The 15,570-nt window shown below is 43.2% G+C and overlaps 1 protein-coding gene across 14 annotated transcripts in view; it reads right to left on the minus strand.

The window, feature by feature from the left end:
- The window catches only part of LOC133114470 (supervillin-like), a 52,797-nt gene extending 38,085 nt beyond the window's left edge, over positions 1 to 14,712 (minus strand). For 6 of the 14 annotated variants that reach the window (XM_061223913.1, XM_061223912.1, XM_061223909.1 and 3 more), the window contains exon 1: positions 483 to 780. The gene's annotated coding sequence lies outside the window, so the exon portion shown is untranslated. The other 8 variants (XM_061223901.1, XM_061223898.1, XM_061223904.1 and 5 more) reach the window with 8 other exon arrangements.
- Between the last annotated feature and the right edge of the window lie 858 nt (positions 14,713 to 15,570).

Genomic DNA, 15,570 nt, shown 5'->3' on the forward strand with positions numbered 1-15,570 from the left:
TGAAAATGGGCCTGGTAGCACTGCAATGCTAAAGCAGCTAAGCACTGAATCCCTGCAGCACAATTCCGGAAGTTTCCTCAAGCAGTGGTTTGAACCTGGCTAATCCCGCCACCTGGCAAAAGGCCTGCCATGTTGGCTCCTTCTTCCTCCTTTTTCTATCCTCCTCTTCCTTACCACTAAAAAAAGTACAAAAGGTCAAGGATCCCTTACACCATGGGGAACCTGTACTGCCATGCATCCAGCCAACAGTCCTCCAAAACAGAAATATAGGAGGCTGCAAAAATAACTTTCGCATTTCTACTGAGGCGTGCGAAACAAGAGAGCAAGAGAAGGTGAAACCATGCCCCAAGGAAACGCTTTTCCAGATTAAACACTGCCCAGAATACACTATGGGCTCGTTCTAAACACTTATTTTTCTCCACTTTTTTCCTTTCCATGCTCCTGACCAAATCAATCGAGGTCCGCCATTTTTAAGGACATACCAACCGCTTAAATGTTCCTTCTAGGAGCTAGAAGCAGAAGATAGGGACTCCCAATCTTTCCTTTGAGCAAGAAAACATCAGTGCATTCTTTGCGGAAGTATTTTTTTTTTGGAAAGCCTGATGTATAAATGACTTGCGGATCCACCTCTCCCCATCTGCCACATCTGTAACTGACATGGCTTCGAACTGACGTTTGAAGGAGCATGGACATTCCATTTGCCTAATTCATGTTTTCTTGTTTTCCTTGTTTTCATTTCTTTTTCTTCCCACTTTTTCTAGCCTCTCTTGATGGGTGGAGCTAGGAGTAGAAAAAGAGCAAGAAAAAGAAAAAAGAGGAGAAAAATAAGTGATTGGAATAAGCAATACCCCAAGACTCGATACCATGGGCAGTTGTCCCGATCCAGTCTTCAGTCTAGTCTGTGACTCGTGTGAGGTTATCAAACAGATTTTATTTTAATCACAAGTCTTTAGGTATGGCTCCTCAAGTTTGTGGATGGAAATACTAACTTATGAGAGGCGGTAATTAAATGTGAGATGTTCTTGTAGGATTATGAAAGTTCTGTGGTGTACACAAGGCATTAGGGAGAAACAAAAGACTTACTTTGTTTCGGAATGCAGAAGAAAAATATCCACCGATATCCCAGGACACTTGCGTGTCGGTACTGCTAAATCCCCAGCAAGGAACACTTGAATTGCTCTCCACTGATTATACCAGAAATTACACCACTGGACATGAACACTGCCCCAAAAGAGGATTCAAGATGAATGACTAGAGGGGTAAACTACACATTTACATTTATTTACTGAGCAGCAACTCTACCCATTGTGGTTTATGGAATGGTAAATACCATGAAAGTTCAACAAAACAAGTACATAGATCAGAGCCAAATAAATATTCCAAATACTTTAACCCTTTTCACACCAGACCAATATCTGCTGCTAAAAAAGTTTCAAAAGAAACATTTTCACCACTATCCTGGGCAGAATCCTAAATTGGTAACATTTTGTTGAAAGTGTCCTTTTTGTTCTGTGCGTATTACTCACAGACCAAAAGTGTTACTGACTTAAGCAAAGCTATAATAATACTATCATGTACAAGTGTCATAGTGAAGGGGAAACACGGTTATGGACCATTGACCACAAAGTGCACACATATTAACATCTGTATTGGAAGTCAATCATCTCTATGCCATGGATCATCAAATCGGGCCTTGAATCCAAATCCAGCCCTGGTTTTCTTTTCACTTGCATAATTAACTGAACAAATAGGGCATCTGATTGGCCAGATTGTCTTCACGCCTGATTCCCAGGTAAAAGGAGGGTGGAAAACCAGCAGTTCCCTGATCTATGTATTATTACCAGATGAAGAAAAACTATTTTTTTGATGGCACCAGACTGTTAAAGCAGCCATTTCTATTTTGTTCAGTGATGTTTTTGTTTATATTGTGATCAGAGAAAAAGTCACAGCATCCCCACTAAGACTTCACACATTCACACAATCAGTCGGGGTTCATGTTCAACACACAGGCAGGGAGAGGACAGAAGCCTGCGATGTGTGGTTTGCCTTGGTTGGAATTGGCTCTTTTGTGCTACCAGGTTGTGAAACTGTGAAAACTGGCCACATCAGCAGAGCCAGCGCAAGCCCAATGCTGCGTCGCTAATGCTTTCTGCATTCATACACACTGCATGAGCTCATTAGCATCGCTAGCCTACACTCCATTACCATTTCAGTGAGCGTGATTCCCCCAAGCAAATCATGGATTGTATTCCAGTGGTTATAAAACCAGAGAGAGGCTCTAAAAAGGCGTCACCGGTACCTTTCTTCCTCTGGAGAATCGGTACCAGCTTGGCTCAGTCCACTTTCAATTTTGAGATGGTTTAGCACATTACTATTACTGCTAGCCTACCCACAGGAGACGAATGGGAGGAGGTGACAAGGTGTGTGACATCACTGAGAAAGGAACACACGGTACCACCAAGACTGGTCAGAGCATGTAACATGAGGCTGACACATGTACTGTAATATGGAGGTTTATCTTTGTTAAAGCAGTGCCCTTGACAGCAGGCAAAGTCAAGTTAATTATCTCAGTTTGAACATACAGTCAGGTCCGGAATTCTGGAGCTAGCATTCATTAGCTCTGTAGCCCTGGCTACAGCTACAAACTGTGGGAAAGCCTGTCTGTGTTGGCTGCAACCCCTGCTTGGCTGCTTCTAGCTTCTGCAGTGGAGAAGCAATGCAGCTGTCAATAGCTGGGTGATAATCACTCGGATACCCAAGTTGCTAACCAACTATGTAAATAAAAACGGCTTGTAGCTAAAGCTGCTGGCTGTGTTTATACTACAGCCATCCCTTCCCCTGGACGGTGAGTCATTTCGCCGAAATTTCATGGAATATTTCTAATAAGAGTAAAGGAGATTTTCCTTCCTTGATTTTAAGGATGTGATAAAAACAGGTCACCAGAGTTCACCAGATTTCTCAAGTTGACAGAGCTGATTTCAGAGTTCAGAGATCGGAGCGACGATTCAGGGAGATGCGACATTGCCGTTTGCAATGAATGGCGAGTTTGAGCAAACAAGAGAGGGTACTTCACATCCAACTGTGGTGGAGATTTACAGTATGACCTCTCGTACAGCAGGTATTAGGGTGACTCCTGATTTGGGATGTGTGGGTCACTGAGTTGGTTTTATTACCTATTGATAGACAACGTTCCCATAACTACAGGCGGTGCCTCATTCCAGAGTCCAACTCACACTAGAAAAGGAGATGTTAAAATCTATTTCTAAATTGACACTTTCATGCATGCGTTATCCTGACAGTCTATTTTCTATACCAGTCTTTACACATGAGAATAGGTTCAGGTCTAGAACACAAATAGAGCATCTGTTCCACAGACTATAAATAATGAAACAGTATCTGTGGGTTTGCACATGGACCAGAAATGGACCAGAAATAGACCAGGACAGTGGGATAGCCTGAGGCTCCAGAGGGCAGTACCAGCACAACTGAGACAACACCTCCAACACTTCCTAAGTCAACTGACCCAACACCGTCAACACTGCCTAAATCAACTGACCCAACACAGCCAACATTGCCGAAATCAACTGACCCAACATCGCCAACACCGCCTAAATCAACTGACCCAACATCGCCAACACTGCCGAAATCAACTGACCCAACACTTCCTAAATCAAACGACCCAACATCGCCAACACTGCCTAAATCAACTCAGACAACACCGCCAACACTTCCTAAATCAACTGACCAAACAGTAACCGAACCGACACTGCCCAAACTACCATTGCCCAAATCATCTGACTCAACACCAAGAACAGTGCCAAAATTAGCTGACCCAACCCTAGGAACACTGTCCAAATCAACTGAATTAAATGAAATACAACTATATTTGTATCACACTTTTTACAGAAGACGCTTTACAGAGTCACAGAAGGGCAAAAGGGAAAAGTGCAAACACCATGCCAGAGCCCCAAAATGGCAAATGACCCAGAATAGAGCAAACACCGCCCAAATCAACTGATCCACACATCGAACACAGCCAAAATAAAGTGACGGCAAACAGCCAATATCAGACAAATTAACTGACCCGAAACAGCCAACACTCAACACTACACGACCCACTCTGTGTGTGTTTGGTACTGGTGTACATATGCTTTGGGGAAAGCCCTATTATGTGTATTCCTGACTGCTGTGTGTGTTATTCCAATGTACCTAGGGCTGTCGCTCTGCACAATTCATTAACCAAACGCACTTAGTTTAAAATAAGCTTCTGCCACTGTACAATCACAAATTTGGTGACACAAAAATGCTATATCCCAAGACCACATATAGATTTGGACATCACCATCAGCAAACACTCTCCCTCTCTCTCTCTCTCACACACACACACACACAGGCTCAGTTTGCACCAACACTGAGAACAGGAGCTGCCAGAAAGAAGAGTCTCACTGTTGGACTCCACCCAAAAATCATCATTTGGTGCATTCTGCCTTACCCTTAGAATAATGGCATAAACTAGTTTTTGTACGAAAGCCAAATCTATCATCTGTATCTGAAAAAGTCAATTGAAATAATGATGTCATTTGGTAACAACTGCTCCTCTTTTTATCATTTGTATGAATGGAGATGTAATTTCCTGTCACATAGGAGAATAATGCAAAATGGTGGCAAATCTATAATTTTCTTCATATTCCTGAAGTCACTCCCACAATATTTATAGGTATATAAAAATATTGGTGAAGAACTGCAATTGCATCTCATCTGTCTCATCTGAACCAAAACTAGGCTAAATCTTCTGTACATTTTCTTTGTTCTGGGCTAAGCATTATGTGACACATTAGATGTGAGACAGATAAATTATTCTTAAGGCGAGGACCAGTGCGGTAAATAATGAATGTTGACTGACCGGAGTTCTACTTTAATTCAGTATCTGCGGCGGCCAGACGCACAGACACTCTCCTCCAGGAGCAAAGGTCACCGCTCAACACAAGAGGGACTTTGCGAGAGGCACACATCAGCAACTCAGCCCTCCGGTGTCAGTCCTTCCACTCAAGTCCTAGAACGCATTAGCCACAGACCTTCCACCCGTCAGCAAACAGGAGCAAGCCCATTAAAACAGGCTGTGTGGACAGTGCCCTCAGGTTACCCAGAGGAGCAGAGACGCTGTTGTCCAGCAGTGGAAGAGTGGGGCTTGACGATCCACAAAAGATGCAGGCCAGTTTTACTGTAAGAAACGTCTGTCTTAACATGTGTTTCAGTCTCGTAATGAAACTTAAAACCTTACTTTCTTCTCTCAAGTATAAAATATTATCTTGTTTTAAGTCACCGTTTGCTTGATACATGACATTTTCTAACTCCATTAGCAAAACTTGTCTCGCCTCAAACTGTTTCACCTCAATAGCGATATATCTGTCTCATTTAACAAAAAGAAGAAATAACAGTAGATATAAGACTGTTGAGATGGACTTATTTTTTGGTTTTTTGCAGAGTGCTAATGAGTTACCAACCATGCTACTTGGGAGAACATGTCAGTGATGTATTGCTCCACCCATAAAGGATGTTAAGAAGCCTCCCTCTCCAGTCGCTACACACTGTCTTCTGTAAACTAATGTCATCATGCCAATTACATTAATTACAAGGAGAGGAATGGCACACCCTCAGTAACAATGTACATGCCAGAGGAGTAAATACACACTGAAGCAGAAAAGGTTTGCATGTGCTTATTAAATCCATGAATACAGTTGCTAATACATGTTTTGCCATTGCCTGTGCCTGTGTCAGTGACATTGTCAGCACAAATGCATGGAATATATATGCACACACAAAATATATTTCTGAGAAAGCCATTATAAACTGTTTGGATAGAAACCGGTTTTGGGCCCCAAAGAACTATCTATGCGCATGAAGACCTATTCTAGAACGGCATGCAAAGAAGCATCATGGTATCGGTTTGCAAACATCCCCCTCATGCCAAATTATAATATGACACAAGCAGAAAATATTACTGGCAGGTCACCCTCAACAAAAACAGGGTTCAGCCAATGATGTCATTACAGGATTTCATAACACTGAGGACACTCAACACCGCTGTCCTGAATGTTACACTGGCGCTTTAAGGTGTAGAGGTGTGTTCTGACATCGAAGCTCAATAAAAAGCAAAGTTTGGGGCCTGTCTGTTTTGGAAAACTAGTTTACCAAAACTGGCTCAAACTGTGCTCCTGTTTACTGACTGCAGTGCTCATAACTGTGGGCCTCAGAGCACTCTGCACACAGCTGCCAAAAGGAGACGTGTCAGCCACCGCAGTTGAAATTACACACCCGGAGTTACGCAGGACCAATATACCACCATCAGTGAAAAGCATTTGTGCCAGTTACAGCTCCTGTTAAACCATACCTGACAATCATAGGACACAAGAACATACAGTTAATGCTTTTTAAAGTAGACATTGTAAGAAGCATTATTGCTCATCACAGACACACCAAACAGCGAACGGAACTATCGGAATGGTGAAGGAACGTATGTAGTCTAATCATGACCTACTGGAATTGGATTCATTTAGTGTTATCTTGATTATCCGACTCCAAAACTATATTTTAACCTGTCCTCAGAGCTAAAATTTAACTTAAGAGACTGCAAATGTCTGCCAGTAGTGTGTACGGATTGCTATTTATCTTGGAAAATGCATTATGCCTCTGGTTTGTATAGCCTACAATGGTACAATTGTGTATCTTGTGACAACAGTAGTGTAGGCTATAGGTAAGTGAATACAGGGTGTAGATATCCTAAGTTCTAGGCGTTTGTTAAACCCCTAGGTGTGTAGTGATTTAGAGTCATGGACAGTGCCAGGTTAAAATGAATGCAATTGATTAAACAGTAAGTCAAATGATAGCAACTGGTGAAATGGGTATTCGCAAATGACAGGCAGGAGATCGTATTAATTTGTTCCTCAACCCATTCCACTAAGCCCTTTATGTACCCGAGGGTAAATGAAAAACATCACATCAACAAATAAAAACAAAATCACAAAATGGCAGCAACAACAATGATCCTGCTTACGTTATCTCTGTATGTCTATCAAACCAGGTAAAACTTTGTCAATGACATCAACTATTCCCTATGACATTGACTTTCCAACAATACCAAACGTGATTACACAGTGCATAGAAAACCTAATTTTAACATAATGCTATTTCAACTAAGTAGCTGTGGGGGCAATCACCAGCTTGCTTTTAAAATGCGATTGTGCCCCCTCGTGTGTAGACATAATCGTTGATAGACACACATAAATCACTTCAAAACACTCACTTCAATGGCAGAGCTGAAGCTCATAAAACGTGCTGAGCTCGTTGACCTGCTGACCTCAACATACACATTCTCGGGTAAGCTGGAGTCTGGTACGGAATGGCTAGAGAGGGTTTATCTTGTCAATAGTGCTGCATCATTAAAAGGCTACAACAAGTGCGTTCAACATAAATCACCAAGCTAAAAGTATATAATGTAAGTCATATTCTACATGCAAGCGAGCAGGATGATAATTCGACCATATTTTCAAGATTTATGTTTTCTATCTCAAAGCAACCACAAGCTCTGGCGTCTGCAAGTTTCCAAAAACGTGAGACAAAATGGCCTCTTACGACATGATTTTGCAGGCACGACTGTCACAGAGGAAAGTTCCTGCACTCGCAAGGTGTTTGTTCCCCGGACAGTTTGGAAAAACTAGCTCGACGCACAGTCAAAACACGGAGATGGGAAAAGGTTCGGAAAAACAGACAAATTCCCATCCTACCTTCTCCCCGGAAAGAGAGGGAGGGAAAGACGTCCCTAGGGTCCCGATCGGACTCGTTAAATGCGGGGGGGGGGGGGGGGGGGGGGGCGTGCTACAGCGCGTATCCCGAGCGACGGCGAGAGGGGCCGGCTCTGCACTCAGTGATCCCAGGAGGTCATGTGACGGGCCCGAGGGAGCGGGGATCAGTACGGATCATCAGCTCGTAATCCAATAACGCTATCTGTCACATACACGCACCGATCGGTGGGCTGCTCAGAGCGATTCGCTGTTAACACGGGCAAACGCACTGCCCCGTGACCCACGCTACTGCCCGCCAACAAAGCGCCAACACACACGGGGCCAGAGGCAAGGGAACACTGTCGCTGTTAAGAGCCACGTCTTACTCGGTGAATTCCGCAAACAGAGCGAACGTCCGGTTAAAAACACGCAGGGCTTTACAGAGGGCCCCACGACCGATTCTCCTTCCACACACAGGTATTAGGGGCTTAGGGAGGGATCCCACAGAGCCGCTACCACCGCCGGTGGAACAGGGCGTTTAAATCGCTGGAACTTTAACGAGATGACACCCGACCTTTGCCGTGATTTACTGGGCTTTTGCGCCGGGACACGGCAGCCCCATTTTTCAGGCTTCTGTCACTATGGCACCGGGAAGACCCCTCCTACACCCCTGTCAAAACAGTGGCGGGTTGGTTCTTTGGCCGGATGGCTCATTGGTACAAATAGAGTTCTGACACATTAAATCCCTCAGGCGTTACCCTAGGCAAGCAGCCAGGCAACCACTGGGACACATGTAGGCTATATCAAGACCTACAGACCTCAGTCAAATACTTTAAGACACCAGAGGTATAAATCTCTGGCAGTTTTTTTTATTTCTCCAATAGTCAGAATGTGTATGTTTTCTTTTTTGGTAAGCAACAGATTTTGTTGAAAATACAGAAGTGTTGTATAATTTTACCAACATCTATGAACTTTACCAATTTCACATGGGAATCTGGTCCAGGTTTTCCAGGTTTAACCTCTGTGGTACAGACTCACACCACAGCCCCTGCAAACAATCAAACCCACCGCTTAACACAGCACAAATCAACAGAACATCCCCACACACAACACCACAAAACAGAAACCCAGCACAATCCAATTCAACATCAGCTACAGTAACACAATCCAATTCAACATCAGCTACAGTCACACAAACCATTCCAACCTAATATAGCCAAACAAAGCAAAATGCAAACACAAAACCCAAACCATCACCAACTAGTCAAAATAGCTTAAAACCACCCAAAACAACTGAGCACAACCTATGTGAATAACATCCACCATAGGCCATCCCTGCTGAAAAATAGCTCAAGCTAGGTTTTGAAACAGGTGGTAGCTGAGACCAGTTTCCAGCTCAACATGGTTTAGCTGGCTGACCAGTTCAGACCAGCTCCCAGCTTAACATGGTTTCACCAGCTCAAACTATGTTTTGAAACAGCTACCATAGACTAGCTTATGACCAGCTCAGTTTTCAAGCTGGTAAAGCTGGCATAGCTGGATTTTACAGCAGAGCTACAGTAACAACCCAAAACAATACCATTGTGAAACCACAGGACAGACTCTGAAACCTAAAATTAAAGTGAATCCACCTGGCTGCTGGGCATGAAGCAGTCTCTTTCCTTCACTCTGGTCTTCAACAGGATCTAATGAACATTTAGCTCTTCGAAGAGTATGTTTTTGGAATGGTTTTTCAAAAAGTCAGTGCCTTCAATTACCTGTTGTGCATTAGAATGTTGAGTTAAGAATAATCTAATCACATTTGTCATCTCACACCTTAAAGAATTAACAGGAAATCACAGGCCTACACCCCAGATCAGCTGTTCTGGGCACAGATCAGAGGTGCTGAGAGATAATTGGCTGAAAAAATGTCTAAAGCACAAGTGAGAAAGGTTTGGCCAAAAATAGAGCCCAATTTGTGTCACAGAAATCGATGGGAAAATGGAAAATGGCAAACTCAAAAAAGTATTCCCACGACCACGGGCACTGGAGTGCTTTTTGTTTTCCTTTTTTCTGTAGAATGTTCTTGAACCTTCCTTTTTCAATTCCCACAAACACCAAAGCACTTCACAGGCAGATACACCGTCTGTCAGACATGGCCAATTCCAATTCTGGCCAATTCTGTGGTATAAACGGCAATACCACACTGGTGGCATCAAGACTGCCAGTTAGTGATCCACACTGGTCTAGAGAGCAGTGCCAGTTAGTGATCTGTGGTTTAGTATGTCAACAAGATGTGACTTCCACAAACCCAGGAACCCGCAGCTGTGGCAGCCTTTTAAAGGTCATAAAAAGCAAACACCTGTTGAAGAAGACTGTTTTGGACAGCTTGCCAAGGGTCAAAAATATTTAGAAAAATACATTTAAAAAATGTAAGATTTAATCTCACCTCTAGCCATGGGCCATGATTTATTTTTTACAAAATCTTTCTGTATTTTCCACCTAAATCTCATATTAGGACTTACTGCAGAAAGCACCCTGACATCCCTAATCTAGAACTCACACAAAGCCACCTGTTTGCGACACAACCCACAGTGAGTCCCTGTGTTTCAGCTGCCCTGTCAGTGCCCCCACACCCACCACAGACCCCATACAAACCACAGTCCCTCCCACGAGACGGCCGGTCACCGTAGGGCAACGTCAGAGCCTCCCTCCCTCTCCTAAACAAACAGTGCGACCCTTGCTTCCTCCTCTCCAAAGAGAATGGAGTTTTAGCAGCCAATCAGCCTTTGTGATCCTGAAGACAAGGGCTGAGGGCTGGGCCAACACGCCACTGGGAAAATATGCGTGGGGCGGAGTCAATCTCGCACAGAAAAGATGACGGATTACCAGCTAGTCTCTTTGCCATATCCGTGTATGCACGACGGGGGGTTTGACTGCATTAGCCCAAATCCTCTGTCTCCACCGCTGCGCCATGGAAGGACCCAGCGGTCCCAGAATAACAAGCTGTAATCCCTGCTATTGCACTGTGATCCTGGCGAGATGCACACCAGAAAGAGGGATATCCTCCATGCTGAAAAGAAAACAGCTCAAGCTCGGTCTTGAAACAGCTGGTAGCTGGTTGACCAGTTCAGACCATCTCCATACGCAACACGGTTTGACCAGCTCAAGCTATGTTTTGAAACAGCTGGTAGCTGGTTGACCAGTTCAGACCATCTCCATACGCAACACGGTTTGACCAGCTCAAGCTATGCTTTGAAACAGCTGGAAGCTGGTTGACCAGTTCAGACCAGCTCCATACACAACATGGTTTGACCAGCTCAAGCTATGTTTTCAAACAGCTGGTAGCCGGCAATAGTCGTAGCTGCCAAAGCCCACCAATTAATGCCTTGATTCAATGTTTTTTTTCTCTTCTAAATTCTAAGTCAGTGTTCTTGAACTCCACTGCTTTCAATTACCAGGAGCATTAGAATGTTCAGTTCAGAACATCCTAATCACATACTTGGGATCTTACACATTAAAGCTTTTACTGTACAGGTGAGTATTAGTTGATCTTTAATGGTCATTTTTCATGGGTAAATGCCCATGTATTTCAGTTTTGTATGTACTTGACTGCCATGTGGGGATCAATACAGTAAATGAAAGTTAATGACAGGTTCAGCGGGGCATGTCGGGGAGGAGGTCATGGGCAGGGGGTAGACTCCTGGAGGTAAAGGATAGAGGAAGGGAGGTTGGCGGTGGGGTAGGTTGCAGGGGTGGGAGTTTGGGGGCATGGGCTGAGAGCAGAGGCATGGTTGTCTATCAGCTCATTCAATGTACAAGCTCAGCCCCCCTGGAGTGGAGGAATTATGGCAATACATCATTTTTCAATATTATTTGCCAAGCAGGGAAACAGTGGGCAGTATTTAAGTACATACTATATATCATCTCTGGAAACCAGACTGAGGACTAAACCTTATCCCTTTGGCTGGCATGGCACTAAAATCCTAAACACACTGATCTAAACAGGAATACCATGGCTAAAATCAACAATGCTATCCCATCCCTTCCCCTGTTTAAAGTCAAGGAGTTCAGGATAAGCGTTGTCCCAAATCTCCAAATGGCAGCTCTGCGCTACACACTCAAATGTCTCCCAGCATCTTCCGATGTCCCGTTGCCCAGCAACCGGCTGTAAACACAGGCAAACTGGAACTGGGCCTGAAAGCTGATAAGTGACCGGGTCACCTGCACTCAGACACCGGAGGTACACCTGGAGCAATGTCATTCGGCTTAAAACACGATATCCTCCCCGAAGACTATGCAAAGCACAGAAACCCATTTTGTACAAACAACAATGATACACAAGACATACTTTGTTGCACACGGGTGTGAATTACAGCAGAAATGGTATGCGTATGCAAACTGGGTTCAGTTTACCTGGACTATCAGAGCCTAACTGCTCTCCACCTGAATGCCTATGCAGTATTTCTCTGTGCTATACATTTTACTATGCAAATGAATCACCAAGGTAGGAGCAGAAAAGATGTAATCAGTTTTGCTGAACTGAAGTGACCAATGTTGAGCTACATACAAGAATAATGTACAAACACACTAACTGACTCAGGCGGTCAAAATTTTATTGCACCAGACAGAAAAAAAAAAAGATTTTAGGGATGTTCAAATTTGGTAGTCTATTGGAGCTTGTCCACTCTCAACATTAAAAGCCTACTCTCTGGAGCTACCAAGCTACCTGGCTATCAATGCACCCCAATCTCTACACTATGAAGCCCTGACATACTTCCACCAAGAATCAGAGGGACTTTTCTGGGGCTGACAATATGCTGATGGAATCAGAACTGACTGACAGAGTGACCGTTTGGAAGCTGGCAGGAGATGGAGCATTCTCAAACTTAACTCCAGTTGGTACCTGTCAGTCCCTGTTTATGGTGAATTGTGTCAGGTCCTAATTTGATATGCTGTATTGGTCATTTATATTATTGGGATAACGCCTTACAACCTTAGGCCTCTTTCATTTTTGCCAGTATGTTGTTCGCTGAATATTTAATTTAGCAGGCAAGTTTATATTACATGGTCAAGAAAGAAGGAAGCGCTTCTGGTTGCAAACCCAATATCCTCACCATTACATCATGCTGGTGCATAGCTTATTGCTTATGTCCATACAATTAGTTAGGAAATACACTCATTGATCACTTTATTAGGAACACCTGTACACCTACTTATTCATGTGATTATCTGGAATGATTGTTGGTGCCAGACAGGGTGGTTTGAGTATATCCTGGGATTTTCCATGCACAACAGTCTCTAGAGTCTGCAGAGAATGGTGCAAAAAAACAGAAAACATCTAGTTCTGTGGGCAGAAACGCGTTGTTAAGGAGAGAGGTCCTAGGTGAATGGTCAGACTGGTCAAAGCTGACAGGAAGTGACAGTAACGGAAATAACCACACATTACAACAGTGGTATGCCGAAGATGATATAGGAGTTATTTTTTTCTTACTTGATAATCATCGAAAGACAAGTAGCGTAATTCAACAGTGCGTTAGTATAGTAAATATACCCTAGTCAAATCATATTTATGCGAATGACTAGTAGGCTATAAGGGTGGCCCAGCAACGAATTGCGTTCCGCTGTTATTCAACAGTGTAACAAAGGCAAAATAAACGAAACGTTATTTAAAATAAAATAAAATTCCCAGCAAGGTGTAGGTGATACAGAACTATCTTTCTTTTACCTGACACAAAGCAACACCCAGACAACTGTGTTGTCCTCAGTTAGCCACCAACTTCACAGCCAAATCAATATGGAAAAATGTAGTACATGTGCATTCGTCGAGTATAATACTACCTAAAGAATATGAACGACTTCACAGGAGCATTCAACCTCTTTCCCCGCCTTTGTATAAGGATTTTCTTGGACACTGTTGCGTAAAATTTGGCTACTCACGGAATCCGTCGCAAACGCAGAAGCCTCATGCAAGTAGTAGAAGGCTATATTAGCGGTTCAGGAAAGCTGGTCGACTCAACAAGAGAGAATCCCATTTCCTTTAAAGCGTAATTATCCTCTCAGGATGGCAGTCATTACTTATTCTTGGATGGTTCGGCTACTGTTCCCATTTAAAAGTCGCCGCACACAGCAGCGCGTCACCTGGACACGATCCTTCAACCGGCAGAGTATCCGCCCCCATTTGCTCAAGCATAAATTGAAAGTTTCTTAGATCGTGATCTTTAATGGACACCTGGTTTACATAATGTCTTCAGATGTCTTTGTTTTGATTAAAATAAATGTAAATAGCCTATCCTAAAGCAAAGTATGTGTAGGGTACACATTTACCGTCTTATTAATTATTATTATTATTATTATTATTATTATTATTATTATTATTATATAGAGCACCTTTCATAGTTTAGAGAATAGTAGATCGCAGTTCTATGGCATATCTGAATAAAAATCACTGTAATAAATTAATGTTAAGTGGATCCTCTTACATTTCAAAATGTAATTTCCCATAAGCACTTAATGAGAGAGGTACTCTCTATACTCTCAATAGTAGGCTACATCTGTGCAGTTGACAGGTCAGCAATGTGAAGTTCAGCTACAAATCATCTTGGGCAGTATCAATACAGTGTGTGTCTATTACGTGACTTTTTAAGCTACGTTTAAAATAAATAGACTGCATTTCACAAAACCCGAAAACAACAAAAAATTATAATAGATCGGCGACAGCAATAGGCTCAATAACCAAAGAAATAAATAAAAGTTAAAATGTTAAACATTGTCATAAACAATAATGTATACTCATCTCTACCAGAATAGAAAAGGCATCGGGCGTATAATGTGTAAAATCCAGCGTGAGACCTGACACAAGAAAGTTTGCAGAGGTACTTACACGAGTTGCTTCAGCTGTGGGATTGGGGTCGATGGGCGATTGGTGGCGTGGGGACCCGGGGAGGCCATCTGTGCGCTGTTTGGGAGTGCAGGACAGTCCATATAGGGAATGCGAGCCTCACCCCGATAAAAATACCCCCTGCGTTTCAGCATTCCTCTATCCCCGCCGCAGCCAAGGGCGCAAGGCACAGCAATCACTCATGCATACACTCGCACGCGGCAAACACTTCCACAACTAACCGCAGACATATTGACAGCTGTACATTTGCAGCCCATACCTTTCTAAATGAAGAATAATTATATTTCGTGCGTTGATCATTTCACCTAAGGTCAGCGATTTATTGACTTGGATACCCTGGGGTTATAGAGGCGAACAAAAAAGCATGATCCGACTGAGTTTCCCCCTCTTCATAATGCGCTCTTTGAATGCAACATTCTAAAATGGCCATTATTACCCAAGAAGTCTCCATGTTTTTATTTTCCTTTCCTTCAGTTAATCATAGGTCCAGGGACACAATTTGTGATACATACAAGTGAACACCTCGTCAACAACGTAGTTATAACAGAGGAATTTGTCGGTCTATTCACACCAACATATATCAGCACACAAGTGTTTTGCAACAGCGCCACTTGCTGCTTATAGCATGGAAAAATTCGGAGACAATCATCAGGCTAAAAACTTCGTGCTTCCTCTCGTCGCCGACAGAGGACAAACTTAATTAGTTAAGCTAAACCCTGCTGTCGTTTTTATAGACTTGGAAATATGTTTAGTTGACGGGACGTGTTTTCGCTTTCTGTCCAGTACTCATGAGAAAACCAATAAAAGCTGGCATTCAGCAGCTTGCTCTGTGCCACCTTGCGTGAAATGCAGAGGTGACAGAGCAAGCCAACCATATCAACCAAAACACAAAAGGACACGTGAGCGAAC

Source organism: Conger conger, chromosome 16 (assembly GCF_963514075.1).
Source record: "Conger conger chromosome 16, fConCon1.1, whole genome shotgun sequence".
NCBI classification, from domain to species: Eukaryota; Metazoa; Chordata; class Actinopteri; order Anguilliformes; family Congridae; genus Conger; species Conger conger.